This window comes from Anthonomus grandis, chromosome 6, assembly GCF_022605725.1.
Source record: "Anthonomus grandis grandis chromosome 6, icAntGran1.3, whole genome shotgun sequence".
Lineage (NCBI taxonomy): Eukaryota > Metazoa > Arthropoda > Insecta > Coleoptera > Curculionidae > Anthonomus > Anthonomus grandis.
In genome coordinates, this window is record NC_065551.1 from 21,612,888 (window position 1) to 21,633,832 (window position 20,945).

General features: G+C 27.2%; 1 protein-coding gene and 1 long non-coding RNA gene across 3 annotated transcripts in view; one reads left to right on the plus strand and one right to left on the minus strand.

Annotated features, from left to right (window-relative positions):
• Window positions 1–20,945, plus strand: part of LOC126737710 (ras association domain-containing protein 10-like) — a 96,522-nt gene that overhangs the window by 55,677 nt on the left and 19,900 nt on the right. The window lies entirely within an intron of this gene.
• On the minus strand, window positions 1,761–20,571 carry LOC126737711 (uncharacterized). The gene is made up of 3 exons (XR_007661085.1): window positions 20,541–20,571; window positions 4,302–4,431; window positions 1,761–2,089 (listed from the first exon to the last, which is right to left on the minus strand). It is a non-coding gene; the product is annotated as an uncharacterized LOC126737711 (long non-coding RNA).

Here is a 20,945-nt window from a genome sequence, read left to right on the forward strand (position 1 = left end):
TAGATCAATATTTGTGCCAATATGCAGCTATATGCATAATAGCTTTACTACTAATTCCACTACTAAGTAACAAAAGTATATAAAATGTGCATAACTTAAATGGATACGGTTATCACTTAATCCACATAAGCTGCTTGATATTTTTTTTAATTGATAGTAGCCCTATATATAACACAGTATCTAATAATCTTATTCTATATGCAGGGTGTTTTCTAACAAATTTAATAAGAACACTATAGATGTATAAGTTTATTTCATGCTCAAAAAAGACAAATCTTGTCCTAATTTTATCCTTGTTTATGAGCTACATCAGCAAGAACCGTTGTACCGATACGGCCGATTGACGGTGCCTTGTTTGTACAGAATTTATAGTTTATCGATTCTTTATTTGATTTATATTTAATTAAATCTGTTATCTATCAGCCTCAGGCGGTTTATATTGTTTTCTTGGCAGGTGCTCACGTGTATGTTGTAAGCAGTAATAACCATTCGAAGGTTTTTAGTATCATTTGCTAAATCAATAAATTCGAATCTTAGTTATGACCTAATGCAATATAAGATTTACTAGAGTTAGTGTGAAATGCAATTTATATAAGAATTTTGGCATTAAAACTTTCTTTTTTTTTGAGAGATTTTTCAAAGTCACACACCTATATTATTACAGCAAGTAAAATCATTACAAAGAAAGCCTCTTTAAGATTTATGACTTGCCGCCCAAAGCAGTTCTTTTCATTTCTTCTTCTTCTTCTTTGTTTTTTTTTCGCGTTGGTCCAGCCACGTGCTAAGAGACCGCCTGCCTCTGGCTATCACGAGTAGCCGATCCATTTTTCGAGAAATACGTATTTTGATAAATGCGGTGTTGTTTTGTTGCATCTCGGGGAACCCGCGAGCTGTATTTACAAAAAGCTTATTTTATTGAAATTGCGTGAAATTGACAGCGAGGTACAGTTACCTGACGTTTATTGTTTTTTAGTTTTGTTTTTTTTTTCTTTGGTAAAATGAGAAAAATTATGTAGGCTTTTGATGGCGAGAGGCAACGATGTGGGTGGCTTGAGCTTTTACTGAAATAAAACGCGAATTAAAAGCGTGACTTTATTGTAAGATAAAATGTAGATAAGATCTGTATAATGTATTGGATTGGATTACGAAAATTTGCCTGATGTCATTTTTTTTAGATTTAACTGTAACAATGGATTTTGTGGTATTTTATATTATGGGTAACGTCTACCATTATACCTTAAAATTAAATTATTTTTGCTAATTGATTTGACTCTTCTTATATAAATAAGGAGCACAATTTCATAAATAAATCCATAAGAAATAAGTAGAAATACAATTTTATAATGTTTATATATAATATTACATAATTTATAATGACAATAAATTGAAGTTTTTTCTATAAAAGTTGGTCATCCATTTAAGACCAAAATTGCCAGAAGATCTAGATAGATATTTGAAAATGAAAACATAATATACAAAAAACGTGAAAAATATTAATATTAATTTTTTTGTCGCCATCTTAGTCTAAAGTATAATTTTTTTGATATAATTATGTAAGCTAGACAAGAAAAACAGTTTTTATAACATCAATACAGTCATTTAAGAAATAAAAGGTCATAATATAGGAAATAAATGAAAAATTTGATTTTTATTTTTATATGGCTTTATTATGTTGAGTTTTTTTTTAAATTCGTTCGAATCGTAATAAAATTATATGTTTTCGTTGCAGCTAAATAAACTACGTATGGTAACAAAGACAAAGTACGGTTTAAAAAAATAGTATTCATTATACAATACTGAGATTGCAGAAAGAAAAAATATTTAAAACATTATTGTACTTGATTATGTTAAGAATAACTAAAGAAATATAGGTAATGTACTAAATCACAAGTGTTATAATAATTATAACATAAACAGCACATTTCCTAAAATGTGTCTTTAAAAAACCTCATAAAAACTATAATAACAGTTTGCTGGCAGGAGTTGTTTCACTTTTTTGTTGAACTGGTTTTTCTCTAAAATCTTGATATCGCGTGAGAGAACAAATTTAATAGCTAAATAGCCTGGGCCATCGTGACACCTGTTTAACCTACAATAAGGTATAGTAGAGAGCTTGAAATAAGGAATAAGGTATCTACTAATTTTTAAAAATTCCTGTCTTATAACCGTTTTTTATAAACAGATTGTAAAAGTTTCCTAGAGCTTAAATATTTTCTGGAGCTATATGAGAGTAGGATTAACATAATTCCTAAAAACCTTAAAAAATTATTTTCTTTATTTACATTCACCGCATCACCGACGGAGAAAACCACTGCTTCTGGTTGACTTTTTTTATTTCAAAAAAATTCATAAGTAAATAAGGCATTTTATGAGATAAAACAAAATACGTTTATAATAACCAATATTTACACCTAATTATAAAATCAATTATTATGAATTATGAAAATTAATATACGGAGCTATTGGAGTAAAAAAAAACAAAAAAACATGGATTAACTTTTGTATAAGGAATAAAAAACAATTTAAAAAATATAATAAATATTGGGGTAACGAAGTAGTGATATACCATAATATAAATATGAAATAATTTCCTTGTATAAAATTTAAAAAAACACTAAGTCACACATTTACTAGATAGTTGTGTCGGTAAGTGAGTTGGTCAAGTTAATTACATTGTAAGAAAGGGATCTAGTAAAAAAATAATAGTTCGAAATTGAGAAATTCGGAAACTTTGTCATATTTCTTACATTTACACAATGTGAGGAACGTCATAAAAATATTCAAGCTTAAGATATTCAAATTACGACGATGAAATAGAAGTTTCTTTGTAGAATTCTATAAGTGATATTTCCCGATATTTTTCATTTAATTTTTAATCATAAATAATGAGAAATGTGATTGCGTTTTATTAGCTCTGATACTAGATGAACGCAAGTATTTTGAATTACTTGTATCATGTTCTTGTGAACAATATCAAGGCAAGGAAAATACATAAAATTGCAATAATTAAACAATTAAGACATGAGTCTAAAGTTTAAAAAGTATCTATTAGGTAAAGAAATATTTAGCCTGCAAAACGAGAATACCGAGATTGCGCGCTAATTCTAAAAAAGGCAATTTATTATCATTTACGATAAAATTCATGTTTAATTTTACTATGCATTCTTGGTGCCAATGAATAGAATACTCAAACAGCGCTAGCATAGTTTGCACATTGCTAGTGAAAGTGCAATCGCATTAGTTTATTATCTGAACTAAAAATATATCTATTAGTATAAAGACTACAATACGTCATCGCCTTCCGTAATTTTTTTTCTTAAATTTAGACAAAATTTGTTTGTTCAAATTTGTTAAGTTCTTCAGTATTAGTTAATTTAAATAAAAAATATTACTTACACTGAAAACTTTTAAATTGTAAACATTTATTTTCTTGTTAGAATCAATATTGACAATTTAAAAAACTGAGCAAAATAAGTGTTAATTGCATTAGAATCGGATATATGAAGTGGTAAACTTTTTTTGTGGTATCAGAAGAATATGCATCTAAATTTCGTTTTTTTTAGAAAGTTTTATGACTATTTATTATTTTAAGAAGTAATAAATTTTAAATAGTTTTATTTTTCTCGGCGAATTATAGTAACACATAGGTTTCTAAGCTGTTTACAGTGATTCCAGTTACGTATATTTTTTGTGGTTTTAAATTTTTGTAAATATTTATTTTAGTAGTTTAGTAATTTTGTGTTTAATGTTTTTATTGGAGTATGCTTATTAAATAATAAAGCTGTTAAATAAAGCTATGATATTTTCTCTTATAATGAAATGCAAGTCTAAAGAGTAAAAATCAGTATGAAAATCTTAATAATTTGACGTAGTAAATCAATGATATGTTAAAATCTTTTTGGAAACTTTCATTTTAGAAGTATATATTACATAGTATGTTAACTTATGTTCAAAAATTAAATGTGCATTTATTGTACCGAATTCTTTTAGAATGAGTGATTTGGAAATAAATATAGGATTCAAAAAAGTACTTATACTTCAGCGTTACGAGTCGACTCAATAATTATTTATAGTAAATTGTATGTTTCCAAACATGTGAGAGTTGGTTAGGAATATTGAAAAAAATTATTATAAAGCCACCCATGCAAATAACAGTAATAAAATTTGTGCAAATATGTGTCATATAATATTATAAATATTAAACAAAAACGATGTTTTATTGGACGAGGTCTATAACATACTCCAATGCCTTATGTTTAATTGCGTATTTTCTAGAACAGGTACTCAAGGAAATCACTTACCTAAAAATCAAAGACTTAAAGTATATTAGCATCATTCCACATTTTCAACCTTGCCTGCATGTCCTCAAACCCTCTGATTGCCTGATGGATAGTAAGGAGTAGTGTCATGTAGATGTATGTTTCCTATTTTCTACAAGTAGTTCATTTTGTGAAAGAGACTTGCTTATTACAAAAATCTTCAAGTTTAGTCTAAAGTCTCCAATTTATATTAATTTAGTTACCTATTCTTACTCTTAATATAACTTTGAGATTCTTAACCAAAATTGTAGTTTTTTATTCCTTCTTTTTGTTTATAGAATAAAAAAGCATAAATAAAAATTAAATATTAACAATGGGCCCAGACTCATCTTGACATGTTGGTATTGGCTTTCTAAATAGGAATCAATAAGTCCAAGACACGCGGTCGAATGCCTTACGTCAGTTACTAAAAAGAACTGCATTATACTTAATATTTTTAAAAGAGTAAAGAATATTAGAAGTAAGATTAAAAGTACCCAAAGTATTATTCCTTTTAGTTCTAAAGCTAAACACACCCCCATTTTGAAAATAATGAACAAAGCACTAATCATTTTCAAATAAATCTTCCATTCTTAATACCAATCACTACTCGAATTTTTAAAAATACATTGGTATGAATGCAATTAGTTCATGTCGCATCATTTTTATTATCCTTTTTGAACACAAGTAAAATGAGAGTACACATATATTACGTTTAAATAATTTTAAGAAAGAAAAGTACTATAACTGATTCACTGGTGAATAACTGTTCTGATATATTTCGAAAATAGCCCTATGTAATATAACTCTTAATTACACCTCGACTAATATTAAAATTACTTCACTTTATAATTTTCTTTTCTTTACGAATTTTCTTGTAAATTGAACAACTGAAAAGAACATAATATAAAAGCGAAACGTGCAACTATTTCCAAACGGCGTAAAAAATGATCGTGTTTATTAGTTGCGACATCGTAACGAATGATCATATTATGATCATTAACCTTTTTTAGTATAAACCTAAATAGGCGTTATTGGAAATAATGTTGGTTTGACCTCATCTTGATACGATGTAAAGGCACTATTAATCTGCCAATAAATCACCGATTAATTAGGTGCACTTACCTTGATCCTTTGTAGTATTGTGTAATACGCTTTATTGTGTTTTGTGTAAGTAACACAGATTTTTAGAGCGGATTTTATTAGTGATGCTCTGTACTCGTAGTATAAGTGAAGATTCAATGTATTAGATAGAATTTTTTAGGCCAACAGGCCATTTCACAATAGAAAAAGTGAAAACAATGTGGTCGTAAAAAATAGTCTTGTAACATGATCTGTGTATTTGCATAGGGCACGCCAATGTTAAGCAAGCTGAAATAAGTTGTTTTCTAAATTTAGTTGTCTATGGTAATTTAACTCATGCATTACTGATATAGACAAAGTGTTTGGGTGTTAAATATGCTTTTGCTTTAAAACTACGATTTTATATAAAATTTATTAAAAATTACTTTAACAGTTAACTATTTTAAAAGTAAAGTTTCCTTTTATCGTTTTTTTTTATTGTCCTCTCTGATTAAGCCCCGTTAATGTATTGTTGCAATATATGGGTCTTGCTATACAGAGATAATCAATTTACCTTAATGGGTTTGTACTGTAGATTTTTTATTGCGCGCAACATTGTATGAGATGCGTGCTTTCTCATACATATTATTAAGTACTCATGACATTTTTGTATATAAAGAAAAGGTTCGATGGCGTGATGGTGTCTTCCTTTAATAATCTCATGGCATAAAATATCTACGGCGTGTAACAAGGGATGTTTTTAGGAAAGTGGATGTATTTAATCTATTTGCTAAATATATACAAAATATTTTCTTTTTCTAATTTCAAAAGACCTCTTTTGGATAATTACAACTATTAAAGTCAGTTTCGTTTCTTTAAATTAACTACTTTGTAAAACATTAGGATTTGTCATAACTTGGGAGTAGGAATGAAACACTATTAGTTTAGTGCTACGTTTCGCCAGTTTAATTTCAGCTTCCTCAGGCACTAAAATGAAGAATATCGGTTTGCATAACAACTTCTCCTTCTAAAGGGCTTCTGCCAATTTTGTTATGAAAACTCATATCTTTATTACGTATCGAAACGAAAACTCATATCTTTACCTGTGGAAGCTGGAATTAAACCAGCGATATATCGTACTTAACTAATAGTGTTTTATTCCTACTCCTAAGTTTAAAAATTTGAATTATATCAATAAAGTGTACTTTGGAAAGAATGCAAACTGTCCTAATTGAATCCTTGACCTCTTTATCTACCAATTTGTTTTCTACCAATCTTGTGTGTCCTTTTAACTAAATAAATTTTACCTTTGTATTATGTTTATTAAGATTTATATATTATGTTTATTACTGATAGCTTCTTGAATCTTGAGTGTATAAAACTATGCCCGTTTTTAAGTGATTGCAAAACTGAATCGAAAGTATTAAAAAGTTTCAAATTTTATTAGCGTCACTAATAAATTCCAGAACTCCCAATATTGCCAATGCCTCTGCAATAGAAAGAGTAACAGTCTTCACACTATTATTTTCTATTAATATTAATTTTCGGGATAATAAAGGCACAGCCTGTACCATTACAGTTTTGATTTATCTATGTACATTTCCGAGTAATGTTAATTTTTTTAAAGTATCCTTAAGAATAATTTGATTGGCTTTATGACAGCTTGTAAATTTAGGAAATCTTATTGTGGAGTCAAAATAATTAACGCCAAAAGGTTTTATTGAATCAGTATTTATTGGGTAAACTAGGCGTTTATGAATTTTATCTATTAGTGGCATATTGCATTATTGTATTGTTGCGGCCCCAGACGATGTATGTATGTGGCGAACGTTCGGCATTCGCGGTATTTCGCGGAGCGTGTGGGAGGTCAAGTGCGTGTATCATTCGGCATTCGGCCGCTATCTGAACTGCTGTCGGTTTTAGGGCACGCATCAAAGGAGGTCGCGCTCATTCGCGTTAGCTCCCAGACGGTGTGCTTAGCTACGCACACTTATTTGCCTATTTCGTCTTCAGTCAGAGTCGCGACAAGCTTAGGGTGTTTTTGTATAATATTTTTGGTGACTTGCCTTTTTAAGTTTACTTGAAAATTAAAATTAATATTATTTTTAATATTTATTGGTGTTAAGTTATCATGGAATGGTCTAATGATTTTGTGATTGAATACTTGGATCTGTACGAATTATATCCCATAATATGGGACCCAAAATACCCAGACCACAAAAATAGGAACAAAATTGGCGACGCCTGGGTGCAAATACATTCATCTTTTTCAAAGAAGGGCCAAATAAGTGTCGCAGATCTAAAAAAGAAGAAAGATTCTTTAATGTCTATATTTAGAACCCTGCTTAGCAAAGTTAAAGCAAGCAACAAATTTGGTGCTGGCACAAGTGACATTTTTAAACCAATCTGGTTTGCATTTGAAAAAATGCAAATTGCTTCCTAAAATAACCATATAGGCCGCAACCGCAGCCGCTTGCTCATCGTCACTATCCATATTTTTGTTTAAAAAAACCACTACTCCTCTCCGCTACTGTTGTATAACTGAGGCCCTGTGGCGAACGTTTGCCAACAAAGATGCGATGTGGAATATATCCCGAATGCCGCAGCGTGTGGGAGGGTAGCCGAAGCCGCAGTACGAAGGTACATACGCATTAAGAATAGCATATTAGTATCTGCACGTAATGTTTCAATCGGTGGGGATCGTAAAGTGCTTGTGACTAATCTCAAAGCTCTATATTGTATACGATAAACAATTAGTAGTCTTGTTTTATTATCAGAACCAAAAAACATTGAGTCATTATCCAGAAACTATAAAGCAATAAAGATGTTTTAAGATTTGAGTCATATTTTCGAATAGTAAATGATTTTGAAATATTTAAGCATTCTATGTAATGTAATTTATATGGGTATTTTATATCAATTTTTAGTCTAAATGTCCATCAAAGTATTTTACTTTTCTTACGCATGGAAGGATAGCCTTACTTAAAATGATTTGATTGTTTATTTGTAGATTGTTTCGCGTGAAAATGTCTGACGCTAATATTTTGTTCCTCATTTTTCCAAGTTTGCATATCATTTACAGTACAATAAATATAAAAATCGTCTGCAAATTGCAATAATATAGATCTTAGTAGTTGAAGCTTATGAAAATCACATGTATATGTATTTTTATGATTATATTTCTGTTTGTAAATAATCTAATAAGATTATGAGAAAACCTTTAAGTACCACCTTAGCCAATAAGCACTTCTAACAGGACAGAAAGATAAACATTTTCATAAAAACTTTGAATATCAAGGAACAATGCTCCCCAATAACTATTTTATAAGTATGTTTGTTGTATGTCTGAAATAAGATGTGCTAAGCTGTTTTTAACTACAAAAGCCAAACCGATAGACTGGAAAGATGCTCTTAGACTGACACCACCATTCCAGACGACTTTTTAAAGTTCACTTAAGGGTTGTATTAATGCACGAGGATAGAATTATTGGTCTAGATTCACCAGGTGCATTCCGCTCAATGATTAAGACAATATTTATTTAAAAATTCTTGGCAGAAGAAAGATGTAGTAACATGCTGTATACGTTATTATCAGCACCAGAATTTGGATCTTTACGTGTTTTCAGATTTAAGTTATATTCTAAAACGGTTTTCTTGGAATATCTTCGGTGAACCGAAATAGATGCTACTTTTTTTACAAATTCATTGATAAAATCATTAGTTACTGGCATGATGTTAATGTTATCAAAAGATTTTCTGATACAGTTTACCCTATTCCAAATTTTTGTTCGAGGGCTTTAAGACTATTACAAAATCTAGTCCTGTTCTCTTTAGTTTAGTTTGTTTTTAAAGTAAAGTTTGCAATTGGCCAAAAGTTTTTTACATGCCATGTAGTTTTCTAAATTATTATTTTTACGGTATAAGTTATACATGTGCTTACGTTAACTTGAAAAGTTTGGACATTATTCATCCCACCGAGGAATAAAACATTTATTATTTTGGGTTTTTCTCTTGGGGAGAAGTTTATTAGAAACTTTGGCTAGTATATTAGAAACAAGCTCGATAAGTTTATTAGCATATTTAAGTTTATTTGATATATGTATAAGATATTTTATAAGCAATCTATGGTTATTCCAGTAAGCTTGCATAAGTTTCCAACCCAAATGCTGCATAGAAACGTAAGCAGTGCTAACAATAAAGTTATTAAAATTTAATTAATTAGAATGTGGTTTGAACTATACGAATTATGTTTCTTTTAATCTGAAATTTGAATTGAATTTAATAGAATAATAATAATTAGCATAACAGAAAGCAAATCAATAGCAGTTAGCTTTATTAAGGCCACTGAATTTAGTTAGTTGCTTTTCATTTCTAATAACTAAATTCTGAAAATTATCTGAAGAGTTAATTAGTGTAAAAACTATTAGAGCTACCACAACCCATGTTGCATGATTACCATTAAAATCCTTACCTATGTTGCAATGTAATTTAAAAAAATTTAAGTACTTTTAATTGTACATTTTTGATTATAGTCTATTGCTCTATAGCAGGCTGCTTAAATAATTAATATAGGATATGATATTTAATATAGGATGCTACACAATATTAAATCTGAAATGAGCCAACATGTATGGAATATGGAACATAGTGAAATATATATTTCTCTTTATATTGATTTTTTTATTAATTCATAAATTAGTCTAAAACTGTATTTTTTATACTTTGGTAAAAGTATCATTTCAAAAATTTGAAAAATGCTCTAGTTTTAAAACTATTGGTCTTCTGAACAGTATTTTATTTTTATATATTACATCAGCTAATAATCTTTTTATTAAATTAATAATAACATGTAATATTTTAAAAATTTTTAGTAATAGTATAGCATTTGTTTCTTCTTATTCACGTTACTATTTTGGGAAAAAATCTCTTAATTATTTTTTTCTTTGATTTTCAGAGTAGAATGTAAGATTGTATTCATATAAGACCATAAAGATTATATATAACTATAAAAATTATATATATAGAGATATTCATATCATAGACGTCTATAATAAATAGTCATATAAATTTAGCCAAATAACATGAAACATATTCAGTTATAAGGGATTTTAAACTTAGGGCTTAACTAAGTTATCTACTTTTGAAAAAAATGCATTATATCCATTAAGCAAAAATGCCTTCGCTCTCCTTAGCCGAGACTAAAAAAATATTTATTTCTTAAATTTTGTAACGTTAATAAATATTTTATTTTATAGTCCTATTATTAAATGGATGAATGTTTATTTAAAGTAAGACAAATAACCTAATATTAAGACACAAAAAAGATTTTAATAGTTTAAGATATAATATTGATTTCTTTTATTTAAATGAAACATTTTATTGATTATTATTTTTATATTTTAGTAGTCATTTGTATAACTTATAACTTATCTACATCCAAATAAAATTGCGACATAAACACTTTATTTTTTTCTTAACTGATCGATTGAAAGAAATGATGCATAACTTAATTGCATCTGATTATTTATCATAATTAACATGCGATTTTTAAGAAGCTTAAATTTAAAAACAAAGAAACAAATATTTTCTTTAATTTTATTGTACGAAAGATTAAAAATTAAATAAATTAAAAATAAAATTAATTTATTTAATTTTTTGATTGAAAATAAATTCTTAAAATAGTTATAAGGGCTCTAGCAAGCCTATTCTTAGCCATCCTAGTCAAATAAGTAAACCACTTAAAGTTAGTTTGAGTAAAATGTTAAAATGTTAAATAAAATTAATTGTTAAATTGATTTTTAAAAATATGATTAATGACAATATTTGTCGTCGTGTTCAAAAAGTAAAATTTATCTTTGCTTTCAACGGATTTTTTGTCTTTTTTTATTATGATCTTTTTTTATATATGATTACAGTAGTATAAAGGATCATAAAGAAATAATGCATGTCGTTTACAGTGAGTTAAATTAATTTAAAAAAATATAACTAAAAAATGATTTAAGTAGAAATACTTTGCCTGAATTACCTCGAAAGCTTTAAAAATTAATAATTTTACTTTATTCTTTAAATATTCTTTATCAACAGTACTTACAAAATACCTAATATAATTTAATTCATTTTCAATAATTTACTATTTTATAGTGAATAAGAATTTTTTTATTAATTATGTTACCATTAATATCACTATGCAAGTAATAATACCTAAAATTACCATCATACTTGTATATTTACTGTGAGAATAATACGACCATTGACATTACATCGTACGGTTATAAGCTGAAAAAATACATTAAAATGACATTACACCTCACACAAGAATTATGTAAAGAAACATAAACGATTCGGGTCGTGACACTTGTAGTACTAAAAAAAACTTGTTTCAAATCAGTGTCTTTCTCACATTATTTCTAAGCTAGACTTACAGTAACAACTCTGTTACTCCAACGATACCATTTGCTTAAGTAGATATTTGCGATATGTACGCTAATGAACCTTGTCTGGTTCTGTCATAATTACAGAAGCAGTTTTGCATATTTAGCGGTAGCAGGTAATAGAGTATGTCAAAATGGATAATTATCAGAAATAATTAACAGCGATAATAATCAATTTTGTTTGCTGCGGCAGTGCTCGTTCGAATTTCCGTTTTTTTTTTTCAGTTGCGACACACCGTACGTCTTATTTTGACAGCTTAGCGGACGTATTACTATTAATTCGATTACGGGCTGTTAATTGGATGATTGATTATTTTGTTCTTAATAGTAGAAAAAAATAGCTTATGATCTAATTGCAGATCTATGATAGTCTATGGTGGGATATAACTTAGCTGCTTATTTTATTTCTAATAGAAAAACGAGAGTATGTAAGGTTATAGCAGTCCATGGAAGAGAAAGTAAAACTTACTTCCTAAGTCTTTATTTAATTATATAATGTAGATTATAAATACAATTCTGCAATATCTGTTATTATTTATATTTGAAGTTTGATCGGCCATATTATTAGGTCGTAACTGCCTAATAAGATTTTCTAAATATATTTTTTATGGCCTATACATTAGCATATAAATCTCTTATTATGTTGTCAATTAAAAGAAATGATGCATAACTTAATTGGACATGATTATCGATCAATTGCTATGATAACCAAAAAAAATCTAATTACAGGTTACTTAGAGTAATTATAATATTTGTATTATAAATTTATATATTTAGGTTTTAAAATCAAAATCCTACTTTTTAGTTAATTACTTGGTTTTAACAAAGATAAATATTAAAATTCTTGTTGTTTAATTAATGTTGTTGCAAAGTACAGATCTGTGAAACTTTTTCTAAAATTATCATTTGCCAAGCTAGCTTAAAAGGCCAAGGATTAAAACCAGATTTCTTATAGTCTCAAGCCATTAGCTGATCGTAGGTTAGTTTGGTAGAGAATTAAGATTTACAATAAAAAATAGTAGATCAATTGAATTCTAAATTGATATACAGGGTGTTAAGAAATTTTAAAACTGAAGATATTACAAACTAAAATATGTGAATTGATTGAAACATACTTTCAAAAATTGAAAATTTGTTATATAGGGTGTCAAAGTTATCGCAGTCTTACACCACTCAAATGGGTAAATAATTTAATATAGCTTATTATTTATATAGTTTCAGTTAATAGTTTTCTTAATTATACAAAAAAAGACCTTAAATCCTAGATAGAGGCTTTTTAAAGTACAAGTTAAATATATCTTTTTTAAATCTTCGAAAATTGGAAAACACAAGAAAGTTTTACAAAAAAGATTATTTATTTTATAAACTTCAGAGATTTTGATTAGATAAGTAAATAGGTAAAAACCAAGCTTTTATTTTTTTAGCCAACATATTTATGCCTTTTATTTTATGATTTTTTCTATTCTGGCCTTAAAGAAAATAAACTCTTTTAGATTTTTTGTTACTTCAAGGTAATACTGCGATGAATATAATTAACATTTTATTAGCATCTTTTGGAATATAAACTAAAAACGTATTTTTTAGTATATTTTCATAGTGACAGGAGCAATTGAATGCTATTGAAATAAAAATATAAAAACTATTTAATTAATCTTTTAGATGATACTGTCATTAATTATTATATTAATTTCTAACGTATAAGAGATAGTTAAAAAAACGGTTGTATTGCGATAATAAACATCTTTGCCCTATGAAATGAAATTCTATGAATTTTAAGCTAAATTTTGAATAATTTAATTTTTTAATAATTTATAACCATTGCTGTAAAAATATTTTTATCTAAATTATTATTATTTGAAATATACATATGTATATACTATTTTTGTATAAAGTTTTAAATTAAGTAAACAGTACAAATAAAATAATGCTACTTTAAAATGCTTTAAAATGCATAACTTAATTGAATGTGATAATTTAAAAATTTCGTTTTTTTTTAATAGTGACAAAGTAGGAATTGACTTTAAAGTGTAAATAAATAAAATAACAGTATTAATAATAAATGCCTCATAATTCGAAAATTTACATTATTTTGTTTTATCTATTAGATATTGCTCAAACTTCTATTTTAAGGATTTTTCATTCAAGTGTTGTTAATAAATAATTTATCGATAGGTAAGCAGTTGTCTAGTTTTATGGCCTTAAAAGTAAATGAGCGCTGAAATGTAGCAGTCCGATGATGAGGTATTGTTATAGAGCATGTGATATACAAAATCTGCTTTAGAAAATGTTGCGAACAATTCCCGGTCATTTATGATGTATATTGATGTGACCGTAATCTGGACAGAACTGGATTATCGAAGGGTGAAGGTGTGTTGTTAGCAACTAAACGCGAGTATAAAATGTTTACTGTGAATTTATTTTTATTTTGATTTAATTATATTTTATTTAATTTGCTTTAAACTGAACATTTTATCAAGATTGTAAGTTCGCAAATATCCTTTCACTATTTTTTTGCTTTGTATGTATTGTGTATATATGCCTGCTAATAGCAAATGGGCTGATGATCTACTGCACAATGGCTTAAACAATGCAATATTTGTGTAAAAAGAAAATTATTTTTATGGGTGATTTTAATAATACCCAATTTTCTTAGTCACTAGGATAACTCTATTATGAGATCAGACTCGGCATTTACGAATACAATCGACTTGGTAATATATATTAACGTCCTTAATGTCAGCAAAACAGTTCTGAATTTAGTGATACCCAAATTGTGCGAGTTGAGTTTGAAGTCCATTCAAATAATTTCTGATTTGGTAAATGTGACTCTTATAACCCGTCATTTTTATATTATCATCAATTTTAGGTGTTCCAGCTACACAATGGTATATAGCCTGAACGAAGCTGCTGACTTGCAGGAGGTATTTGCCTTCTTTCCTTGAATAATATATCTTGCGACATGTAGATTAATGTAGATTTCTTCAATTTTTAGAACATTCTGTAGAATAGAAAAGGAATTTTAGGTATTCCTTGAGTATGCTCTTTCAGGACCGTATAATAAAAGATTTAGAGCAAACTGTTAATAGTTTGTAAGTTTTTTTTCAAAGCGTATATATTATTAAATAGGATCCATCTAATTTTATTGCGGATTTTCAATCGAACCAGACTATTAACAGCTTTCTGAATTGCTCTTAGAATACTTCCGATGATGAAGTTGCCACTGCTTCTAATAATATAATAAATAAGCTGCTCTCGAATATCAACGGACTGCCAAATCTCGTCGTTAGATTGCATTCGCGTTTTGTCAAAGTCAGTTGTACATATTTTAATCTTATCTGGTTTTCAACAGTCTTTACCGATACGTGGAAGACTGCAACAATATCCCCAATATTCAAAAAGGAACCGAAAAATAGCATTCAATATTGCAGAATTTGTTGGGCTCGCTTTTCTTTTTGTTATTTAATAACGATCTTGCTAAAGTTTTATGTTTGCAGATGATATCAAATTACTTACAAAAATAGGAACTAAAGATGCAAATTCCATTAGGTAAATGTTAATATATGCTCTATTCTCTCATTTTCTAGAAAACTTTGATTAGTTTAAATAGTTTTATTTTAACTAAATGTTAAACCAAAGTAGATGAAGCACTTGATCTAAAGATTACTTATGATGCCAAATTAAGTTTTGCCAAGCATTTAGCGAAAATAGTTTCTGATCATTTAATAAAACTGTGGACATTTTAAAAATGTTACTAACACTACTTTTCTTCTTTTACATAATATGCTCAAAATTAAAGTATGCCTTTCTAATTTAATACCCAACCTGCTCGATGATATTGAGCATATTCAGCGCAAGAAGGTCTAAAGAGCCAGGTGTCCTTCCGGCAGGAGGTTTTATGTTGGATATTTAATTATACCTAATTATATTTAATATTAATTATACCCTAAGCAAAAATTTTAATTTTTTTTTTTAAATTACCAAAAATACTTTGTTTTTATTAAATGTATAAATTAGATAGGTCTTAGAGAGTCTTTCTGGTATATAGTCTGTTTTAGTACATAGGATGTAGTTTTGAAGGTGGTAGACATTGGTACAGTCGTAATAACTAAATCTTCGAACTTGCTTTATTTCTTAATGTAACAATACGTTTCGGTTGGTAAATATTTTCAACCGGCATCAAGTGTCAACTGGTTTACACTGGTTAGTTTACACTTAATAACATTTAGAGATAAACACCAACCGAAACGTTGTGTTAGATTTAAAAATAAAGGTATTGCAAGTTCAAAGTTTTAGTACATAGAATGTTATGCATTTTTATTTTGTTTTTTATACGCATATTTTTTTTGCATATGCTAAAGTACTTCAGCATAATTTTATTGTCTTTGTTTTTTTAGACCTAATTTTATCCTGTAATTAGGTAGCAAACCTGTTGGAAATAAATGCTTTTTTTAATCTGATATCTTTACGTATTAAAGCTTATTATAAATTTAAAGACTAGTAAAATTTTTGGGTTTATTAGAAAAAATCCTAAATATGAAGCATGCCGAAGCATACCATATACAACTCACTAGGCCTGTCCAGTTAAGGATAGACCTTAAGCAGTTTTATTCTTTAAAAGTATGACCGATCCTATTTTCGTATTCCAAATAATATCCGTGAGTAGAGTTTTTAAAGGCATAACTTAATGGCATACGATTGATATATTTTTTTATAAAATCAACATACAGTATTTATCTTTATATAATAAAGCTTTCATTGCATTCGTAATTATTGTAGAAACAAAATACAGCTCTAAAATATTAATTTGATATAATGAGCTTAAGGATACAGTTGCAGTATTGTTATTTTATTTGGTTTCCTTGTAATATAATTATTAATTGCTCTTTGTTTTCTTTGTAAATAATAAACCTAAGTATTTTAATGCATAACCTACAAATTAATTTCCCATATGTAATTTACTTTTTACATGTACATATATATAAGAAATATGATACATTTTTTATGATCTTATTAATAAAATATTACCCCTTATATTTCTTAAAAATTATGCAATTTACTATTAACATCCTTATGAGGCGTAAAATATGTTTTAGCAAAAAAATAATAAGCATCGACGGTAGTAATCAGCACTTATAAAGCCTCTTCAAAGAAAATGCGTGACTCGCTTAAAAATAATCTTATCATTATAAATATTTATAGGCAAAATTAAAAAACCTAATTAAAATCATCTTGTTAACCTTAAGATGCTTTTTTCGCCTCGTTTTATGGGGATTTTCATTAAAAAGTTCGCGTTTAAGGTATAAGGAAACTGCGGCGCTGCAATCCGATTTGGAATTTATAAGTTTGTAGATTTTTTGTTTTATTTAGCACAATAACTTTATTTATAAATTAAGTGAATATTAATTTGTTTACGGAGTTAAATGTACGATAATAGATAATAATTATTAGTAGCTATTAATAAACCAAATAGGTTAAGATCCGCTAGATTTTATAGACTTTAAATTAACTAAAAAGTTTGTTAGTGTGTTATTTGCCAGCCGGCTGGCTTGGGATAAATATTCTTTTTGCTTCGGCTGCAATATGTTCATCAAGTATATTTGCTAAAAAAATTCTTAACCTTGACCTCTAAGACAGGATAAAGAAGCAAAATTGTATTAAGTTTCATCGCATTATAAGGAAATCTGACCGTTGTGCATAAAATGTAAAGTCTATGAACGCTTAAGTATCGTAAACCGCAAGAAAGGCGAATCTTGCTTAATGCTCAACCACATTTCAATTTATAGATCTTATAATACATGTTTAATTGCTATTTATATAATTTCTAAAACTTCAGTTGAAATACGTAATACTTTTTATAGCATTATTAAGGTGCATTTATCTCTAGTTATTGTATCATTCTTTGTTATTGTTCCAAATTTTAGGTTTGTAATTATTTCTTCTTGTTTCTTTTCGAATAGTGAATCGTTCTCTTTTTATTCTGTTTAATTCATCCTACTTTATACTTATTTAGTTTTCTTTCATCTTTCATGATCACCATCTTAATTTAAAAAAGTTATCTTACCATATGTATTGATGAAGATTTATAAAATGCCACTTATGCAACAATTGTATTTTATTGCGGTAATTTTGACTCTCAGAAAGATGATATTTGATTACAGTGAGATAAGATTAAACATTTCTTAATAAGCAGATAGTCATTAATCCTATTTACAGCTTTTAAGAAATCTTTTTAATAAAAAAAGTTTAATAAACTGTTCTGACATAAACCTGTTTTTTTATGTCCTACAGTCCGCTGTAGACTGTAAAAGTAGTTTTTTAGTTATTTTGCAATCCAGTGTTTTGGAAGTCTCAGCCTTTCTCTCTCTCTTCAAGATTTTGAAAATCTCGGTTTTGATCACTTTTATTGGCCCACGTTAAAGATTTTTTCTGTGATAAACAGAAATCTATTTGAACTTTATAGGATATACCTAGGGATAACCAATCTACGAGTTTTTTTTTAAATGATCAAAATATAACAGTATTTATTAATTAAAAATTCAGGCATGTTAAAATGATATTTAATAATGCTAAAGAGATCTTAAAAATTTAAGATGAAGTTAAAATTATCCTTATGGCTTAAGTTGAGTCCAAGTAAATAAAACAAAGAATTATCATAGTTCTTTGGTTGGAACCTTTGGTGTGGTACTTAAATCACAAACCAGTTAACCAAAACTTATAATTTTTTTATGCCCGACATGTGTTTTAATCTTCTCCTAAAAAAGCTAACATCGTTAGAAAAACACGTTCTAAAAATAAAATATAGAATTTTGATTAGTGGTAAAACTGTTTTGTGATTTAAGAATAACTCTTTAAATCACATATTTCTAGAGTTAATATTAGCCGAGGGACAGCGGTAAAGCTTTTTCTTTCTTTCTTTCTTTCTTAAGTAATTACTTTATTTTGACCCTTTATGATATTTTTGTAATTTTTTTTCTGGCAGGACTTAATAAATTTAGATTAAAATAACAAATATTTTTATGAATTTCACTTTTAAGAATATTTTTTATTATTTCCTACTTATTTGACTAGGATTGCTAGGCATAGGATTACTAGAGCCTTTGCAAGCATTTTAAGAATTAAAAAAAAAAATAATTTTAAGAAAAATATAAATATTAGTCACTCTTTTATTATTTTATTTCATTTGTTTATTTATATCTTAATTTTTCTTACAACAGGATCCGTTTCACTAAGTGACGTGAAAATATTGGAGAAAATAGGAAAAATTATAATTTTTTAATTTTACTTTCCTAAAAATCGTAAATTATTGATAATCGAATCATAGTCGGATCCAATTAAGTTATGCATCATTTTTTAAAATTAATCATTAAAAAAATGATCTTTATGTTGCTATAGAATTTTTTTTCGGGCAGTAGACGAAAACATAAGTTATAAAAAGAGTAAACAGAAATATTAATAGAATAATTAAGTCAAGAAAAAATATTTTATTTTAGCAATTTTATGATATTATATTAAGCTAGGGTCCATTATAAATTATACAAATAACTAATACAAAATAAAAATAATTACCAAATGTTGGATAAATAGATTTAATGTAATTAAAAAATGATAAAATGTTTGACGGTTTTATTAAATAAAAAAAAACATTATTATATCTTAAACTATTTAAATCTCTTTTTTGTTTTAATATTAAAATGTTTATTTTACTTTAATTAAACTATTACTAATTTAATTATTAAAACTTTAAAAATAAAATATTTAAAAGCGATTTTTTTTTCAAAAAATAGTAACATAAATAAGAAGAATAAAAAATGCGATAAAATTAATAGAATTTTTTTTTCAGGCGTCACATATCAATATTAATTTATTGAAAAGATTATTATCATATTTAATATGTAAAAATAAATTACTGTTTAAAATACTAACAATTATAAACGGGAGTATATTGATCAAATTTTTAAAAAGATAAACCTTTTTAGCCAAAGTATAAAAAAAAACAGTTTTAAAATATACAAATCTAGGCCTGTTAGAATCCTATATGTTGAATTCTATACTGAAGATCATTCTTCAAGTAGTTTGCAATACAACAATAGACTATAGTCAAAAATTTACATTTAAAAAGCACTTTTATTCTCTTTAAATTGCATTTTAATATATGTAGAGACTTTGTTGCTCACCATACAACATCAGATTCTGATAGCTCCAATAATTTTGGATCTACACTAATTAATCCTTACGCAATTTTCAGAATTTAGTTTATAGAAATGGAAGGCAACAAATCAGAATTGGTAGCCCTAATAAATCTAATTCTGCTAATATTGTTACTATTATTTCATTAAATCTGATTCAAAAATCAAAATTGATTGAAAGGTATTTCAGGATTTTTATGTTTCAGACTATCTTCCAATTGTGTTGAATTTAAATACCTTTAACATTATCACTGCTAATTTTTCTATGCAGCTAAGCAGCTATTGGATAAATTTGTCTTTATTATAATAGTTGGCGTTACTAATAAACTTTTTCCTGATAGAAAAACACAAAGTAACAAATATTTTATTCTTTGGTGGAGTAAACTTATACAAAACATACTTTTTCATAAGTTAGATTTTGGTAATTGATTAGGCATCTTGATATTCTAAAAAATATTTAATTTGCACTAATAATCTTTCCAGATAAAGAAGAACTTTAGTTAGGAGCCATAAAGAAAAAAAACTAGTAATATTAAATCGAATGCACACATTTATCTACTAACCTGCATTTTCAAAATATTAGGTCAAAAGCGCATACTAGACTAATAAGTTTTATAATTAGCGATTCAAGTCTATATATTGCAATAAATGTATTAAGACAGTTAATCTTGTCATAAGACTACATTATCTACGTAAAATCTTAATTAATGACTTGTAAATGGATTTTCCATATTAATAAAATAATTAATAAATTGTTAACGTTGCATAATATTTGTCAGCAGCAATTAGGACTGAATAATTAGTTATTGCTGAAATGATAAATAATTTCAACGTTATATGGAAATGTCTATACCCTAATGACGCATACTATAAATTATAATATAAATATACTTGTAAACCTTCAGGGAATTTGAGGAACGTTTTTAGGATATACTAAAAAAGATATTTATCTAGACTTTTTAAGCATT